General features: G+C 45.6%; 1 long non-coding RNA gene across 1 annotated transcript in view; it reads left to right on the top strand.

Moving 5' to 3' along the window:
• Nucleotides 1-15,060, top strand: part of LOC144339978 (uncharacterized) — a 178,642-nt gene that overhangs the window by 1,433 nt on the left and 162,149 nt on the right. The window contains exon 2 of the long non-coding RNA XR_013415627.1: nt 14,942-15,000. This is a non-coding gene — a long non-coding RNA (uncharacterized LOC144339978). The remainder of the gene's footprint in view (nt 1-14,941; nt 15,001-15,060) is intronic.

Here is a 15,060-nt window from a genome sequence, read left to right on the forward strand (position 1 = left end):
AGCTCTACGCTACTGCAAAACTCCTCTTTAATCTGTTATAAGAAGTTGTTTGCGAGCCGGGCACGGTGGTTCACGCCTGTAATCCCAACACTTTGGGAGGCTGAAGTGGGGGAATTGCTTGAGGCCAGAAGTTCAAAACCAACCTAGGGAAAAATAGACCCTGTCTCTACAAAAAATTAAAAAAATTAGCTGGGTGTGTTGGCATGTGCCTGTAGTCCTAGTTACTCAGGTGGCTGAGGCAGAGGGATCGTTTAGGCCCAGGAGTTCAAGGCTGCAGTGAGCTATGATCATAACACTCTACTCCAGCCTGGGTGACAGAGTGAGAACTTTTCTCTTAAAAAATTTAGAAAAACCTTTTTTTTTTTTTTTTTTTTTTTTTTTGGGGGGGGGAAATACTGGACTACAACATTTGAAAACCAGTCCTCTCACTAATATGAATAATAGCTATTAGGTGCTTAATTTGTTTCAGGCAGCGTGTTAGGTGTCCTCCTTGCATTAACTGATTTAATGCATCCACCAAACTAGGAGTTTAGGGCACTAGCCAGGGGCACCCCCCAACAGAAATGTAGTGTGAATCACAAACATCACTTAACATTTTCTACAACTCATATTAAAAAAAGTAAAAAGAGGCTGGGCATGGAGGCTCACGCCTGTAATCTCAGCACTTTGGGAGGCCGAGGTGGGCGGTTCACCTGAGGTCAGGAGTTCATGACCAGCCTGGCCAATATGGTGAAATCTCATCTCTCCTAAAAATACAAAAATTACCTGGGCATGGTGGTACACACGTGTAATCCCAGCTACTCGGGAGGCTGAGGCAGGAGAGTCTCTTGAGCCTGGGAGGTGAATGTTGTGGTGAGGTGAGATCATGCCACTGCACTCTAGCCTGAGTGACAAGAGTGAAACTCCATCTCAAAAAAATAAAAATAAAAAAAAGAAAAAAATTAAGAAGAAACAAGTACAATGAATAGTAATAATATCTTTCATTTAATTCAATATATCCAAGATATTATCATTTCTATAAGTAAGTGATATAGTATTAGCAAGATATTTTATATATTTTTTTACATGAGGTCTTTGAAATCTAATGTGTATTTCACACTTACAGCACTTCTCAAGTCACACCAGCCCTGTTTCAAGTACCTGATAGCTCCATGCAGCCAGTGGCTCCTGTATCGGGCAGTGAGGAGCTAGATGGTGAGAGGGCAGGCTCTGGGGCAAGATGCCTGTCTTTGTATCCCAGCTCTGCCCCTGACTAGCTGTGTGATATTGGTGGAGTTCCTGAATCTCTCTTGGGCTTGATTTTCTCCATCTATAGAATGGGGATAATAATAATTTCTTCTTCCTAGGGTTGTTTCATGGAATCAATGCATTAATATGTATAAATGTTGGGAATAATATCTGGTACATAGTAAGCGTTGAATACATGTGAGCTCTATACACATGAAGAAACAGGCTCAGAGGGGTTTAGTAATTTGTCCCAGGTCATCCAGCTAGTAGAGCTGGGATTTTTAACCTAGGTCTATGTGATTTCATAGCCCGCATGCAAAACCACTCCCCTCGCCTGCCTTAAAGTCTTATATTTTGGGAACTCCTTATTGGAGTGCTGGGAAACCAGTTCTGGAGGGGTGGGGAGAAACCTTGATTTGTAGTGCCTGCCACTACAAATACTCTGGTGAAAATACTCATGGGTGATTTCAAACTGCTGCTAATTTAACAAGTGGCTTGCAAAATTTCTGAAATATTAACCATCGGCTCTCAGGAAGTCCGTAAGAGCTGGCTCCAACACACAATGGCCTCTACTCACCACATTAGTCTTACTGGCTCTAACTATCTTTGCTTTTGGTGTCATGTTTTCTTTTTGTACTTTGTAAATCTGCAAGGATTGCCCAAAGGACCTAGCATGGGGTAGCAAGCACCCTGCAGTTGCCCATTGAAAACTTGTTGATTGACACTGAAGCCAAGGAGATTCAGGCCTCCCTGGTCTCCTGCCGACACTCTTGTGAGTGAGGAAGATGGATGTGGCTTGCCAGGCCATGGGGAATCCAGGAACAGAAATCACGATCTTGACCTCCAGTCCCAGACTTTTCGAATCTGTAGGCTCAAATCTCCAAACTGTCACCTACTAATTACTGAACTGGGGTGAGGATTAGCTTTTGGATTTGGGCTGGGAATGAATGTGTTTGTAACTAATTTCATTTCCTAAGATGATGAGCCAGGCCTTCTCTCTCACCACTACACCTTGGCACCAGGAGATGAACATTTACAGCTTCTCAAGGGGCCTGATTGAAGTCTTGGGAAGGCCTGGCCTAGTATACAGTACTGATTTTTTTCTCTCCCCATGTTTTTCTTGTTCCCACTGCAATCCTGAGTGCACTGGTTGAGACTGGTAAGGAAATGGATAATACTGCCTTTTGTAGCAGAGCACTAAAATCATGACAGTGGAGCTTCCGAGAGCTATTGACTATGTAAGGAATACTTTAGGGCTTTAGGGGGAGATGTTCTACTGAAGACAATAGCTGTCCAATACATCTTCACTCTGAACTCCCACTACGCCTACCTGTATTTCTCAGTCAATTTTCCAGCTTAGTTACATCTACCATTTAATGAGTTCTGATTACACATCTCATTTTATCTCATTCAATTTTCCCAGGAATTCTATTCGGTAGATACTAAAATAGAGTCCATTTAACATATGGCAACCTGAAGCTTAGAAAGGATAAGTAACGAGGGTCACACAACTACTGTATGGTAGACACTCCCATATGCTGCCTAGCAGGGGCTGAGATGAAAATCAGAAAACCAGGCCGGGCACGGTGGCTCATACCTGTAACCCCAGCACTTTGGGAGGCCGGGGCAAGTGGATCATCTGAGGTCAGGAGTTTGAGACCAGCCTGGACAACATGGTGCAACCCTGTCTCTACTAAAAATACAAAAACTTAGCTGGGCGTGGTGGCGGGCACCTGTAACCCCAGCTACTTGAGAGGCTGAGGCAAGCGAATCGCTTGAACCCAGGAGGTGGAGGTTGCAGTGAGCCAAGATCGTGCCATTGTACTCCAGCCTGGCAACAAGAGCAAAACCCCTCTCAAAAACAAACAAACAAACAAACAAACAACCACCACCACAACAAAGAACAAACAAACAAACAAACAAAACCCGAGAAAAACCAATAAAGTGGCTGTGGCTTCTAGACATGGCAAGTGCAGTGCATTGGAGGGAATTCTGGTCTGGGCCCTTCTCATGGTAATGTGGGGGAAGAGTCTGCTCTCTCCGAGGCTCTAACACAAAAGTGGCTCAGTCAATACCCCTTCGTTTGTCCTTTACTCATTCATTCATGCATTCATTCATCTGGGTTTTGAAAATCTCCTCTGTGCCAGCAGTGGGTATACGCCACATCAAATAAGATATATCCCCTGCTGTCAAGAATCTTCATAACAATGGGGGAAATAGACTCCTCTGCAGATATCCAGAACACATGTTGTATTTAATGCTGGAGGATTCTCAAGTAGAAAATGAGCGGGAGAGAGGTGTCGGGGAAGGCTTCTTGGAGGGGTTGAAATCTGAATTAAGTGTTTAGAAATGCATTGGATCTCACTAGGTTGTGGGAGAAGGAATGGTGAGGGAGTGGACAGCCTGAAAAACAGCTCTGAGGGGAGAGACAACCCGATGTAGGTGCAGAACCTCATGTCGTTTGGCCTTGCTGGAAGATCAAGTAGGATCCAGGAAGCAGTGGGACGCTGGCTGGTGGGCCGGGAGGGGAGGGCCTGGTGGAGTCATGGGCTACCATGTGCACTGCACCCTACTGGTCACTGGGAGTCCTGGAGAGTCCCAGCAGGTGGGTGGGGGGCTCGGCTTTATGGTTGGCTGTGCCGTGGAGGGTGGATTTGACAGGGCAGAGACCAGTCAAGAAGATGCCAAGCTCCAGGGACAGATGATAAAGACCTGAATCAGGGCAGGAACCAGTGGTAAGGAGAGAAGAAATGGATTTGAGAAAGATTGAGGACATAAAATCAGAAATGTGCAGATGTCTGAGAGGAGGAGATGGAGTGGGAGAGAGGGAGCAGACAAGAAGTTCTGGCCAGAGGTGGTGGCTCAAGCCTACGATCCTAGCACTTTGGGAGGCCAAGGCGGGAGGATCGCTTGAGCCCAGGAGTTTGAGACCAGCTTGGGCAATATAGTGAGACCTCTTCTCTACAAAACATAAAAAAAATTAGCAGGGTGTGGTGGCATATGCCTGTGGTTCTAGCTACTTGGGAGGCTGAGTGGAGAGGATCGCTTGAGCCTGGGAGATGGAGGCTGCAGTGAGCTGTGTTCCCACCACTGCATTCAAGCCTGAGAGACAGAGTGAAACTGTCTCAAAAAAAAAAAAAAAAAAAAAAAAAATTGAGAAGCGTCCCCAGTCTAGATGGAGAGCTCAGGAGAGGGTTTACAGTTTCTGTGGAGAAAGCTTGAGAGCGAGGCAAGTGCTGGGCATTGCTATGACTTGGTTTCTCCAGAGGCTTGCTTCCTCCTTACCCTTGGAGATAAGCGGCTGTTCTTTCCCTGACCGCCTGGGGAATGGCTCTTGCTCTGTAATTGGAGGGCTCTCTTCTGCACTGGGTTCTCTGCTGTGGCCTGCAGCTCTGGGGATGGCAGACAACAGACATTCTTTTTGGAGAGAAGAGTCACTTGTGGATTGGAGTATTTCCGTCATTGGAGGGACGTACGGACACAGGGACAGAACTCTTCTGGGTTTTCTCCCTTAGCTAACAGGACACCTAAGATCCCCTCTTTGGTTGACTTCATTCATGGGTAAATGAATGTTTCCAAACTAGAAACAAGAGTAGCCTGGAGTTCTGTCTCCAACATGCTCCTGTTCATTCATTTACAGTCTTGTGGCACTATTCTGTTTCCCTCACGAGGAGAGAAAAAGGAGTCCTGGGTTTTTAACAATTAGGACACTTGTGTCTAGCTTCAAGCCCTCCCCTCTGGCTGAGTCCCAGGTTCTGAGTCCTGTGAAGCCTCCCTCTTTGTCTGTGCAGCCAGCACCTTTGGCTGGTTTCTATTTTAAGGCTGTAAGTGAGGTAATTGGGTATGACAACACAAACACAGCTGTAATTATGGTACCAGCCTCCAAAGCAGAAAAGTCATCCGGCCCTCAAGGGTTGCCAGCACAAATGATACGTGCACGCCTCTGCCGGGCCAGGCCGGAACATCCACCTGCAATGTGGAGTCCACTGTGTATAGCAGGTTCTGCGCCAGATCAAAGAATCATTGGGGCAATTCAGCTCCTCTGTCTATGTAAGGCTTGAATGTGGAGTTGTTGCTGCCAGGCCCGCTAGCCAGACCAGTGATTCAGGAAAGTAAATGCTGGACCACCAATGGACGGGCCAGTTGAGCAAAGTGGGCCAGGTCTTTCCTCTGATGCAAACACCAACTGCTCTGGTGGAGCCTCTGAAGGCGTGTTTAGGTGTCCCTAAAGCATCTGCAATGCAATCGGTTCAGCTTCTGGGCTTTGCATAGACTGAATGCCTGTGTAATCTCCACTCCAAATGCAAGTGCTTTGTCTAGGGGAGGACAGGGAGATAAAAATTGCAGTTTTATTTGACCTGTCCCAAAGCCTTGGATCTTTGTATTTTCAGTTTAAAAATAACCGAGTTACACCCTTTGCTGACAGGTGCTGCTTTGTTTTTTTTGGCGGGGAGGGGTTTGAGGGAGATTGCTAAAACAGGGACACAGTATGGGTAGAGATTTAGATGGAACACATTCGAGATGGTCCCACCCACCTCTCAGACTTTTAAACTTTACTAATGATGCTACCAATTTCTTCCTCAAAATTACCCCGTTCTCTTCAGATAACAAACATCCACTGGTGTCTACCATGCACAAACCACAGCAGGACAAACACAGGTAGTGGCAGTGCCCTCAGAGATTACAGTTTTTTCCTTCATTAGCAAAAGGAACTGCGATCAGTTTCTATAGAGGCCAAACTAGAAGGGCATGCCAGGGCAGATGTGGAGACTTCCTTATTTGCTAAAGAAGGCAGACAGCAGACCTGGAGAAAAGACGCAAAATGATTTCTTTGAGATGTCTCTTTGGGTGTGAAAAGCTCTGAGGAGAAGGTGGTGTAATGTACACAGGGAGTCCCAGAGCATTCTGGGAGGGGAGGGCAGGGCATTCACTTCATCAGTCAGGACCTACAAGCTTCCACCACTTTAACAAATAACCCCGAGGTTCCAAGAGCTTACAGCAAGAATCAGTAGAGGTTTATTTCTCATGCATGCAACGTATTCATCCTGGGTTGGCTATGGCTTTCCTCCGTGTTGTCCTCATTCTGGGACTTGGGCTAATGCAGCAGCTTCTATATGAAGCACTGCTTGGTCATGATGACAGAGGGAAAAAGGGTCAAGTAAACCATGCTCTGGCTCTCATAATTTCTGCTCAGAAGTGACACACATTCCACATTTCCATCTCCCCTGCCCCCAACCCATTTTAATGGCTAAAGTAAGTCACAGGGCTGTTTCTGAGTCCAGCAGGGCAGGGATGTATACTTCTTCCACAGCATGGAAAGAGGGCATCATTGGTGAACAGGAATACAATCTCCTAGAGGCATGTACACCCTCCCCTGAGATTCGGAACTAGGGACATCTGTTGTGAATGGGCGTCAGGCTGGCTCCAACTGTGGTCAGTGGCAGAGACAGGCAACTGGATTCCCAGAATGAAGTTACTAGGAGGTTTGAGGTGGGTAGACTGATGGATAGATGGACAGGGGGAGCTGATAAATCCAGGCAGGAGAGAAGGGAAAAATGGTTCTGGATCCATGAGGTACTTGCTCAACCCCATCCTGATCCAGGTCTCTTGGGGTCTGCTCACCCAGGGGAGTAGCTGAAAGAGTCCTTGTGGAAAGGAGCTTGGATCTTTAGCATAGTTTCTTGACTACTAGCCCTGGAGGGTCACTACTGTGGTTTCCGGGGAGTATTGCCTATCTTGACTACACGCCCAGCTAACAGCCTGCTACTGTTGTTGGCAGAGCTGGATAGGACTGAAAAAGTTTTGATCCCTCTCTGACTTCTCATTTCCTTTGCATTTTTTCTTCCCATTTCCTACCTATCTTACCTACTTACTTACCAAAGATAAGTATCTTTGGATATATAAAAGCAAAGGAGTTGGAATTTTGTAAAATATAGAATTAAATAAAAATATAGGATGTCCAGCTGCTACCAGCTTTTGAAGGCTCCAACCTTGCATCTGGGACCTGCCTGAAGTATGCTCTTTACACTGCAAACTGTAAAGTGGGACATCTCTGTTACATAAACATGGATAAGTCAGAGTTCCTCAAAAAATGAAGACCTTGAAGTCTAGAAGTATAATTTGGAAAAACCCTCAAAATCATAGCAATATTTGCTCAAATGTTAAACATGAGACACAAATAAACCCTCTGTGTTAATTCACTGAGATGTTGGGGATGTTTGTTGCAGCACCCAGCCTGCCCTGACTAATACACTGTGTCTGTGTGTGGTGGGAGTTGGGTCAGAGAGGTGGAGTTGGTGGGGCAGAGGAATGGGAGGTGATTCCAGAAGGAATTTTCCAGAATGGAAAGTTCCCTGGGGTGGGCATCTTGGCTGCTGTCTGGCTGGATTACATAGAAGGAGAGGACATCATGCAGCCTTTAGTGAAGGAGTGGTTGGTGTCTCTGCAAGTTAATCCCACCTTCTTGCCTGAACTCTTGCCAAATGGGATTTGATGAATGGATGTGAACATATGCTGTGGTTTGCAGTAAGAGGCTGGTGGGCTTGTGCCCAGAGCCAGTGGGTGCCTGGACTGGGGACTCAGGGGAAATAGTCAGGGAGGAGTTGGAAGCTCCTGTTCCTGCTCCCGGCAGGCTTCGGGAAGACGGGCTAGTTATGCAGAGAATTTCCTGTCTTTGCAGTTCTTCTTGCCAATAACCACAGCTTAGCAAATTCACCTCCTGGCCACTTTTGGTGAATTTTTAAAAAATATCTCAGAAACTCTTTTTAGGTTTGCCTTTAAAATTTAAATCCAGTCTAGGACTGGGTCATTTCGGAATCAGATTTTGGGTAAATAACTGACAACTGGCTTATTTTCATCCACGACGAAAATGGAAGAAATTCTTTTTCTTTTCCTCTTAATTTAGAAACGCCAGGGAAAGAATTTGTTCTTGAAAGAACAAGAGGTGGGTGGAGGGCGGGGAGAGGTTAGAAAAAAATACCCTGGTTTTCAGATGACGCCTCCAGAACCCTGGCTGGCTGGGGCTGATTGGGGTGGGTGAGGCTGTCAGGAGTTGGTTCTACATGGTGTTGTCATTTTAAGAAAAGGGCGAGACCAGCTTAGGGAAAGGAAGGGAAAGGAGTCAAGTATAATGACAGACAAGCACCACCCCTGCCTGTTGCGAGGATGAGAGATTGGCAGCCCAGGGACTATCAGTGCTCGTTAGGATCCCAGGGAGGAATTTCATTCCCTACCTTGGTAAAGCTAAGTGGGTGGGATGAAGGAGGTTCTGGTCTTGATGTGAAGGAGCTGGGGAAAATAATGGTGCATTAGGCCAGCTGGAGTGCAGATAAAGTCTTCCTGGGGTATATGTGGGGTAAGGTGAGGAACCAATAGTACCTAAAGGCGGGATACAGGAATCTGAATGGCTTGAGTATAAAGGCTGTTTAGTTGTAACAGCTACATCTGTGTGTCCTCTCCCCACTCCCCCACCCCCTTTTCTTTATTCTGTGAACTTATAAAGAGCCTTGGAGATTGGCAGACAGAAGACTAAGTAGGAAGAGGGATAGAAGAGGAGGGGAGAGCAGAAGAGAGATCAGGGCTGAGCCAAGAGGGATGAGAGAAGACAGAAAGGGAATGGAATGGAATCTGTGTGCCTCACCGCCCTGCCCATAATATTTTTTTGTTGCAGTCTTAGGTGTGATGAGGGTAGGACTTCAGTGTTTGGATGGTATACATCATTGGCTGAAAAGTGAAATAACAGGCACTAGAACTTAGAGAAATCACTGTTAGATTTATTCTGAGCCACACTTGAAGATGGAAGCCCAGGAACACAGACTCAATATAGACTAAGAATGTGTCCCTAAGTAGGTTACGGGAGGCACAGTATAGGTACATTTCCTAATGGGGGATAGGCATGTCACAGAAGGTGGGAGAAAGGACGAGGGAAGCAGTAGTTGAATTCTTGTGATTCTGATTTGGTGACACTGTCCGTTTAAGATAAGGTAAATACATGGTGGAGTGGGTAGGAGAAAGGTTAGGTGCCTTAGGGTCTGGTGGAGGGCAACTCTTTGCATCCTGTCTTTGTTCTACAGCTGATAAACAGGTTTATAACCAGTACCTGTCAGTGAAGTGTGTAACAAACTCCAGTTACACATCAAGAAGTCAACTTTAGTTTACAGGCCTAGGTTTTATTACCTACATGTCTGACCATCGTGGGCCATTGTGCAAATTTTCTTCTGAATTTTCCTTTTTTAGATACCATGCAAGATGTTAGGTACTACAATAGTGGTAATTCTGACTTTTGGGAGTTCAGTCTTTGTGGCTGAATGAATATGTGTTGAATAAATCTTAAGGAAAAGGTGTTTTTTTTTTTTTTTACATAAGTATATCATTTTAAATGATTGTTTCCAATCTTTTATTTTCATGTACAGGAAGAGTATAAAAGAGCCTTTGTCCGGGTTAAATAGAAGCCTGACGGTGTGATGGGGTGACGGTGTGATGGGGTGACGGTGTGATGGGGTGACGGTGTGATGGAGTGACGGTGTGATGGAGTGATGGTGTGATGGAGTGTGCACTGCAGTTCAGCTCACCAGGTGTGGAATAGACTCATTAGAGTTAGCATTAGACGAAATGAAAATCTGAATACAATGGGTGGCAGGAATTCACTGCAGGATCTGAAAATTCTGAGAAATGCTTTGGAGGCCTGGTGAATAGTCCATTGTGGGCTTCATTCTTTCCCACCTATCTCAAGAAAGAAACCACTGTTGTTTTCCAGGGAGGAAAAAAGGATTGAAATGCAGTAGCTATATTTATTTATATTCCACCATTTCTTCCGGTCACTCCCAAGTTGCTTCCAGTGCGCAGAACAGGAGAACGTCTTTCATTTGGAAATAGGTGCCATCTGGTGAAGTGATATGAGTATGTTTTTTTGTGCTTGAATAAGTTCTTTAGTCTTTGTCAGTGAATTTATAGATGCAGGGGTTGTTTCTACATGGAAATAACCACTCTCTGTATTACAGTTCAGAGAAAATGTTAGAATTCATGCAAGTAGGTGCTTAACAGCAGCTCTTAGAGAAGACATTGGATTAGAGGATTTCATGTCTGAAAGGATCTTTGAGGTCATCTAATAAATACTTCTTTCTATCTCAACTTCTGGGAGCTTGGGAGGATGACTTTTATTAGAGTTTATTTGAAGGGGAATTAAAATAGGCACATGTTTTGAGACAAATTAACACAAAATTATCCCTATTCAATTCATATCTTTAGGATAAATATATTACAATAACCAAAGCTGAAAATAACCCAAATATCCATCAACAGAAGAATGGATAAAAAGAATGTGGTATATTTATACAGTGAAATACTACACAGCAATCAAAAAGGACAAATTACTGACACAACGTGGATGAACCCCAAGTACATCATATTGAAGAAAACAATATCAGGTTGATAATAAGAAGTTCAAGAACAGGCAAAAGTAATCTATGGTGACGGAAGTAGAAAAAAACCTGGTTATTTCTTGAAGTGGCTATCGACTGAAATAGGGTTCGAGGACACTTTCTAGAATGATGGGAACGTTTTATATCTTCATCTGGGAACATGATTCTTGGGTATGTATGTATATAAAAGTTATTAGGCAGTGTACTTAAGATTTGCACATTTCACTTAATATAAATCATATCAACCCTGCTGCCTCCAGAAAAACCCCCAAAATCCCAAGCAATGAAAACATCTACAGTGGGAAATATTTGTCTGATTTGGAACTTTTATTGTTGATAAATTCAGTGAAGCAAATTTGATAGAAGTTCCCCTTGACTAGCAGTTTAAATAACTTGGGCGTGTTACTTAATGTCTCTGGGTCGTGGTTTTTTTTTTTCTTTTCAACAACAGTTCATTTGTTCATCACACACAGGATCTACTACCTCAGGGGGCACTGGTCCAGCAGGGGAGAGGACACAAACATACTCCATTTGCAGTCCTTGATGCATTTCTGCCAAGACAGAGAGCCCAGTAACACCAAACTCAGTGTCGCTGCCGAGACCAGCCCTGCCCTCGTCTCCAGCCCTGCCATAGTCTCCCTTTTTCTGCCTTTCTGGTTACAGCAGCACCGCAGCAGCCTCTGAAGAGGCCTCTGTTCAGGCCCAGGCAGGAGTGCCTCCCGTCCTGTGGGGACCTGGCATCCCCTGGTCTCTGTAGCTGCTCTTGTCCTCCAGCCACTGGCTCAGAAAAGCTCTTTCTGTTTGGTGACTAAGCCTGAAGCCACGGCGGGGGAAAGAGAGAGAGAAAATGAGAATTTGAGGGCACCAGATCCCCACCCAGTCCCCAGAGCCTAAAATACGTGGCTAAGAATCGAAGTTTTTTGTCCTCAGGGAGAGAAATGATGAAGGTCCTCCCTAAGGCAGTCCCAAAGACATATAAAGAGACACTACCCCTCCCCAGCCCAGCCCACCAGCCTACACCACAGGAATAGCGCGGTGTCTCCCCACCCCGTCCTTGCCACAGGCCCTCCGAAGGGAGAAAAGTGGCATTTGTGGTTTGGACCTAGTCACAGGAACAGCATCCGGGTAATTTTCCATGTCTTCATTGACTCAAAGGTTTCCTCCGGACACAGGGAGGCAGAGCAGTTAAGCAGTTCCTGTTTGCTGATGAGAAAACTCCAAAGACTCAGGGTCCTCAGGCAGGGCAGAGGTCGCGCTTCCCCTTCCTGTGTGAGACTCCAGATCAACACAGGAAACTAGTTTATCTCCTTGACCTGGAGTGGAGTAAACAGCCTTTGGTTAAGGCATTCTCTTCTCAGAAGCAGGGTTCAGTGAAAGCATAAATATTGGCCCAAGAAAACCATAGCTTCTTAGGCTAGATTGGATTTAGAGGTCAGAGACTCTAACTCTATTTTATAGATGAGGAAACTTAAGCCAAGTGAGGTGAAGTAACTTGCTTAGGGGCAAAAGCCAATCAATGACACAACTATGAAAAGAACAAAAGTGATCAAGTCAGCCCAAATTCCAGAGATGACCAGATAGAGCTGACTACATATTTTATCCCACTAGACGAGGGTTCTCAACCTCAGCACTGTCGACTTCTGGGGCTAGATAATTCCTTGTTGTGGGGGACCGTCCTATGCACTGCAGGATGTTTAATAGCATCCCTGGCCTCTACCCATGAGAAGCCAGTAGCATCCCTCACCCCAGCTGTGTCAATCAAAAATGTCTGCAGACACTGCTAAACGTCCCGGGGCGGGGGTGGGGGCACAAAATTGGTCCTGGTTGAGAGTTGCTGAGACAGAGAGCCCACTCTTTTAGTTCAACACTGAAAGATACATTGAGATGCATTATTATTTGTGGATCTGTCTCATGCATGTCTGCAGTTCTTTGAGGGTCCAGACAGGGTTTTATTGACCTTTATGTTTCCTGTGTCTTGCATAGTACATGACATGTGAGAGATGCAATTCATGGGTTTACATGAATCAACGAATGGACAAACTCACTGGGAGACCCTGGGATGTAAACTTTCACTCACTATTATCCAGTATTATATAAGCACATTGGCTGGGGGTAGCCTGGCAGGAGATGCGGGAGGATGACTTGACTCATATGGCCTTCTATCTGGGGGACAGGAAGGACTGCTGTTTATCTACTTTGTCATCCACTGTCATGGCACCACAGAAGGCATCTTTTTGAGCTGTATTCCTTGGGCTCCAGGCTTAATTATGTGGTTTCTTTTCATTCTGATAAAACAATAGAAATAGGTACTGCATGGTAGGAATTTTTTTTTTTTTTTTCCACCGGGGATGTAGCCAGCACTTTGGAATGTTAAGCTTCGAGACTCTTACAGTTAGAGGAAAAAGTCCCCCAAACACAACCATTAGCAGCCATGAGAGCCATGGGAGAAAATTGATCATAGAGTCATAGAATTTTGGCATTGGGAAAAGTCACAAGTAAAATATAAAAGGCAACCTCTCTACCACCAAATCCTATCATATTGTTTTTCTTAATCCCAGAAATTTTCACCAATGTTGACTTTAGGGAAATGACTAAATAATTTTGTGTCTGTTTTCCAGAAGATGAAATGCTTCAGAGGGTAGAGTCTTCATTTGTTTAAAAGAAAAAAAAGGTGTCTTCAGAGGACCTTGTATGCTACATTACAAAATGTAAATTCCTGTGAATCTTGAAAGGGTGGGTGTACTTTGAGCAGAACAAAAATGGAAGAGACTGAGTGAGAGAAAAAAAAATACAAGCTATCAGTTAGATAGATCTCACCAGAGAATCAGTTTAAGAATAAAAGGGGGCCGGGCGCGGTGGCCAAGCCTGTAATCCCAGCACTTTGGGAGGCCGAGGCAGGCGGACCACAAGGTCAGGAGACCGAGACCATCCTGGCTAACACGGTGAAATCCCGTCTCCACTCAAAATACAAAAAATTAGCCAGGCGCGGTGGCAGGCCCCTCTAGTTCCAGCTACCCGGGAGGCAGAGGCAGGAGAATGGCGTGAACCCGGGAGGCAGAGCTTGCAGTGAGCCCAGATCGCGCCACTGCACTCCAGCCTGGGCGACAGAGCGAGACTCCGTCTCAGAAAGAAAGAAAGAGAGAGAGAGAGAGAGAGAGAGAGAGAGAGAGAGAAAAGAAAAAAAAGAATGGACTGACTTTTCATGAACTTTACTGGTCGATTAATTCAAATGGACAAATTGGAAAGAGAACACAGTTAAAACAGCAATCAACACAAAAAAATGAGTAAAGATTTGGCAGTGAGAGGGAAGAATAATTGTGTTAGAAGCACGACTGGGGCGGGACGCGGTGGCTCACGCCTGTAATCCCAGCACTATGGGAGGCCGGGGCGGGCAGATTACAAGGTCAGGAGTTCGAGACCAACCTGGCCAATATGGTGAAACCCCGTCTCTACTAAAAATACAAAAATTAGCCGGGCGTGGTGGTGCTCGCCTGTAGTCCTGGCTACTTGCGAGACTGAGGCAGGAGAATCGCTTGAACCCAGGAGGCAGAGGTTGCAGTGAGCCGAGATCATGCCACTGCACTCCAGCCTGGGCAACACAGTGAGACTCCGTCTAAAAAAAGAAAAAGAAAAAAGAAGCATGACTGGATGGTCTTGGGCTCGTGTTACTTTAAAAGTGAATTTTACCAAGTGCATAAAGGACTCAGCGTGAAGCCCACATGTTGGCCTTTACTGCGTCAGAATTCGTGTGATTTCTTTTCAGCCTAAATTCCGATAAGTGACTACTTATCAGGGATAATGAGTGTTAATATTGACTGGTTGCTCCTGGGGAAGCAGGAGATAAACCATGGCTGGGGGAGGACCAGAAGACTTGGGGTCCCAACTGCAGTGAGGGTCTCCAAGCGGAACCCATCTTCTGAATGGGAGGGCAAGGCTGGGAAGGTAGAGAAGTGTTAGATGCTTTAGGAAGAGCTGGGAAGCAGTTTGCTACGGGGACCCCCACGAGAGAAGGAGCTGGGGCAGGAGTGGGACCCCTGGGTGGCCTGGGACTGAGCAGGCCTGGGCAGCACCGTGGTTGGGGAGCCAGGGGGTGCACGGACTCAGAGAATTTAGAGCAGGGAGGACTTCAGGAATTTGGCGTAAACGTGCAATTTTCAGATGAGGCTTAGACAGATGGGTGTTTTCCATAAACTTCTCTGTACGCAAGTGGGAGACCGCTCTCAAAAACGTCACTATCTCCTGTGGAAGAAACGGTGCCTGTTTAAGAGCATAAAATGAATGTATTGATTTTTCAGGTGTTCAGTGTGACCTTAGGCAAGAAGGTCTGAAGCAGCCAGACAGGAGGTGACTCCAGGTGAGGTTTCTCTCTGATGCTGTTCAATGCGAAACGCAGATCTATATCATTCCTGTGTGT

The sequence above is a fragment of the Macaca mulatta genome, chromosome 3 (assembly GCF_049350105.2).
Source record: "Macaca mulatta isolate MMU2019108-1 chromosome 3, T2T-MMU8v2.0, whole genome shotgun sequence".
Classification (NCBI taxonomy): Eukaryota; Metazoa; Chordata; class Mammalia; order Primates; family Cercopithecidae; genus Macaca; species Macaca mulatta.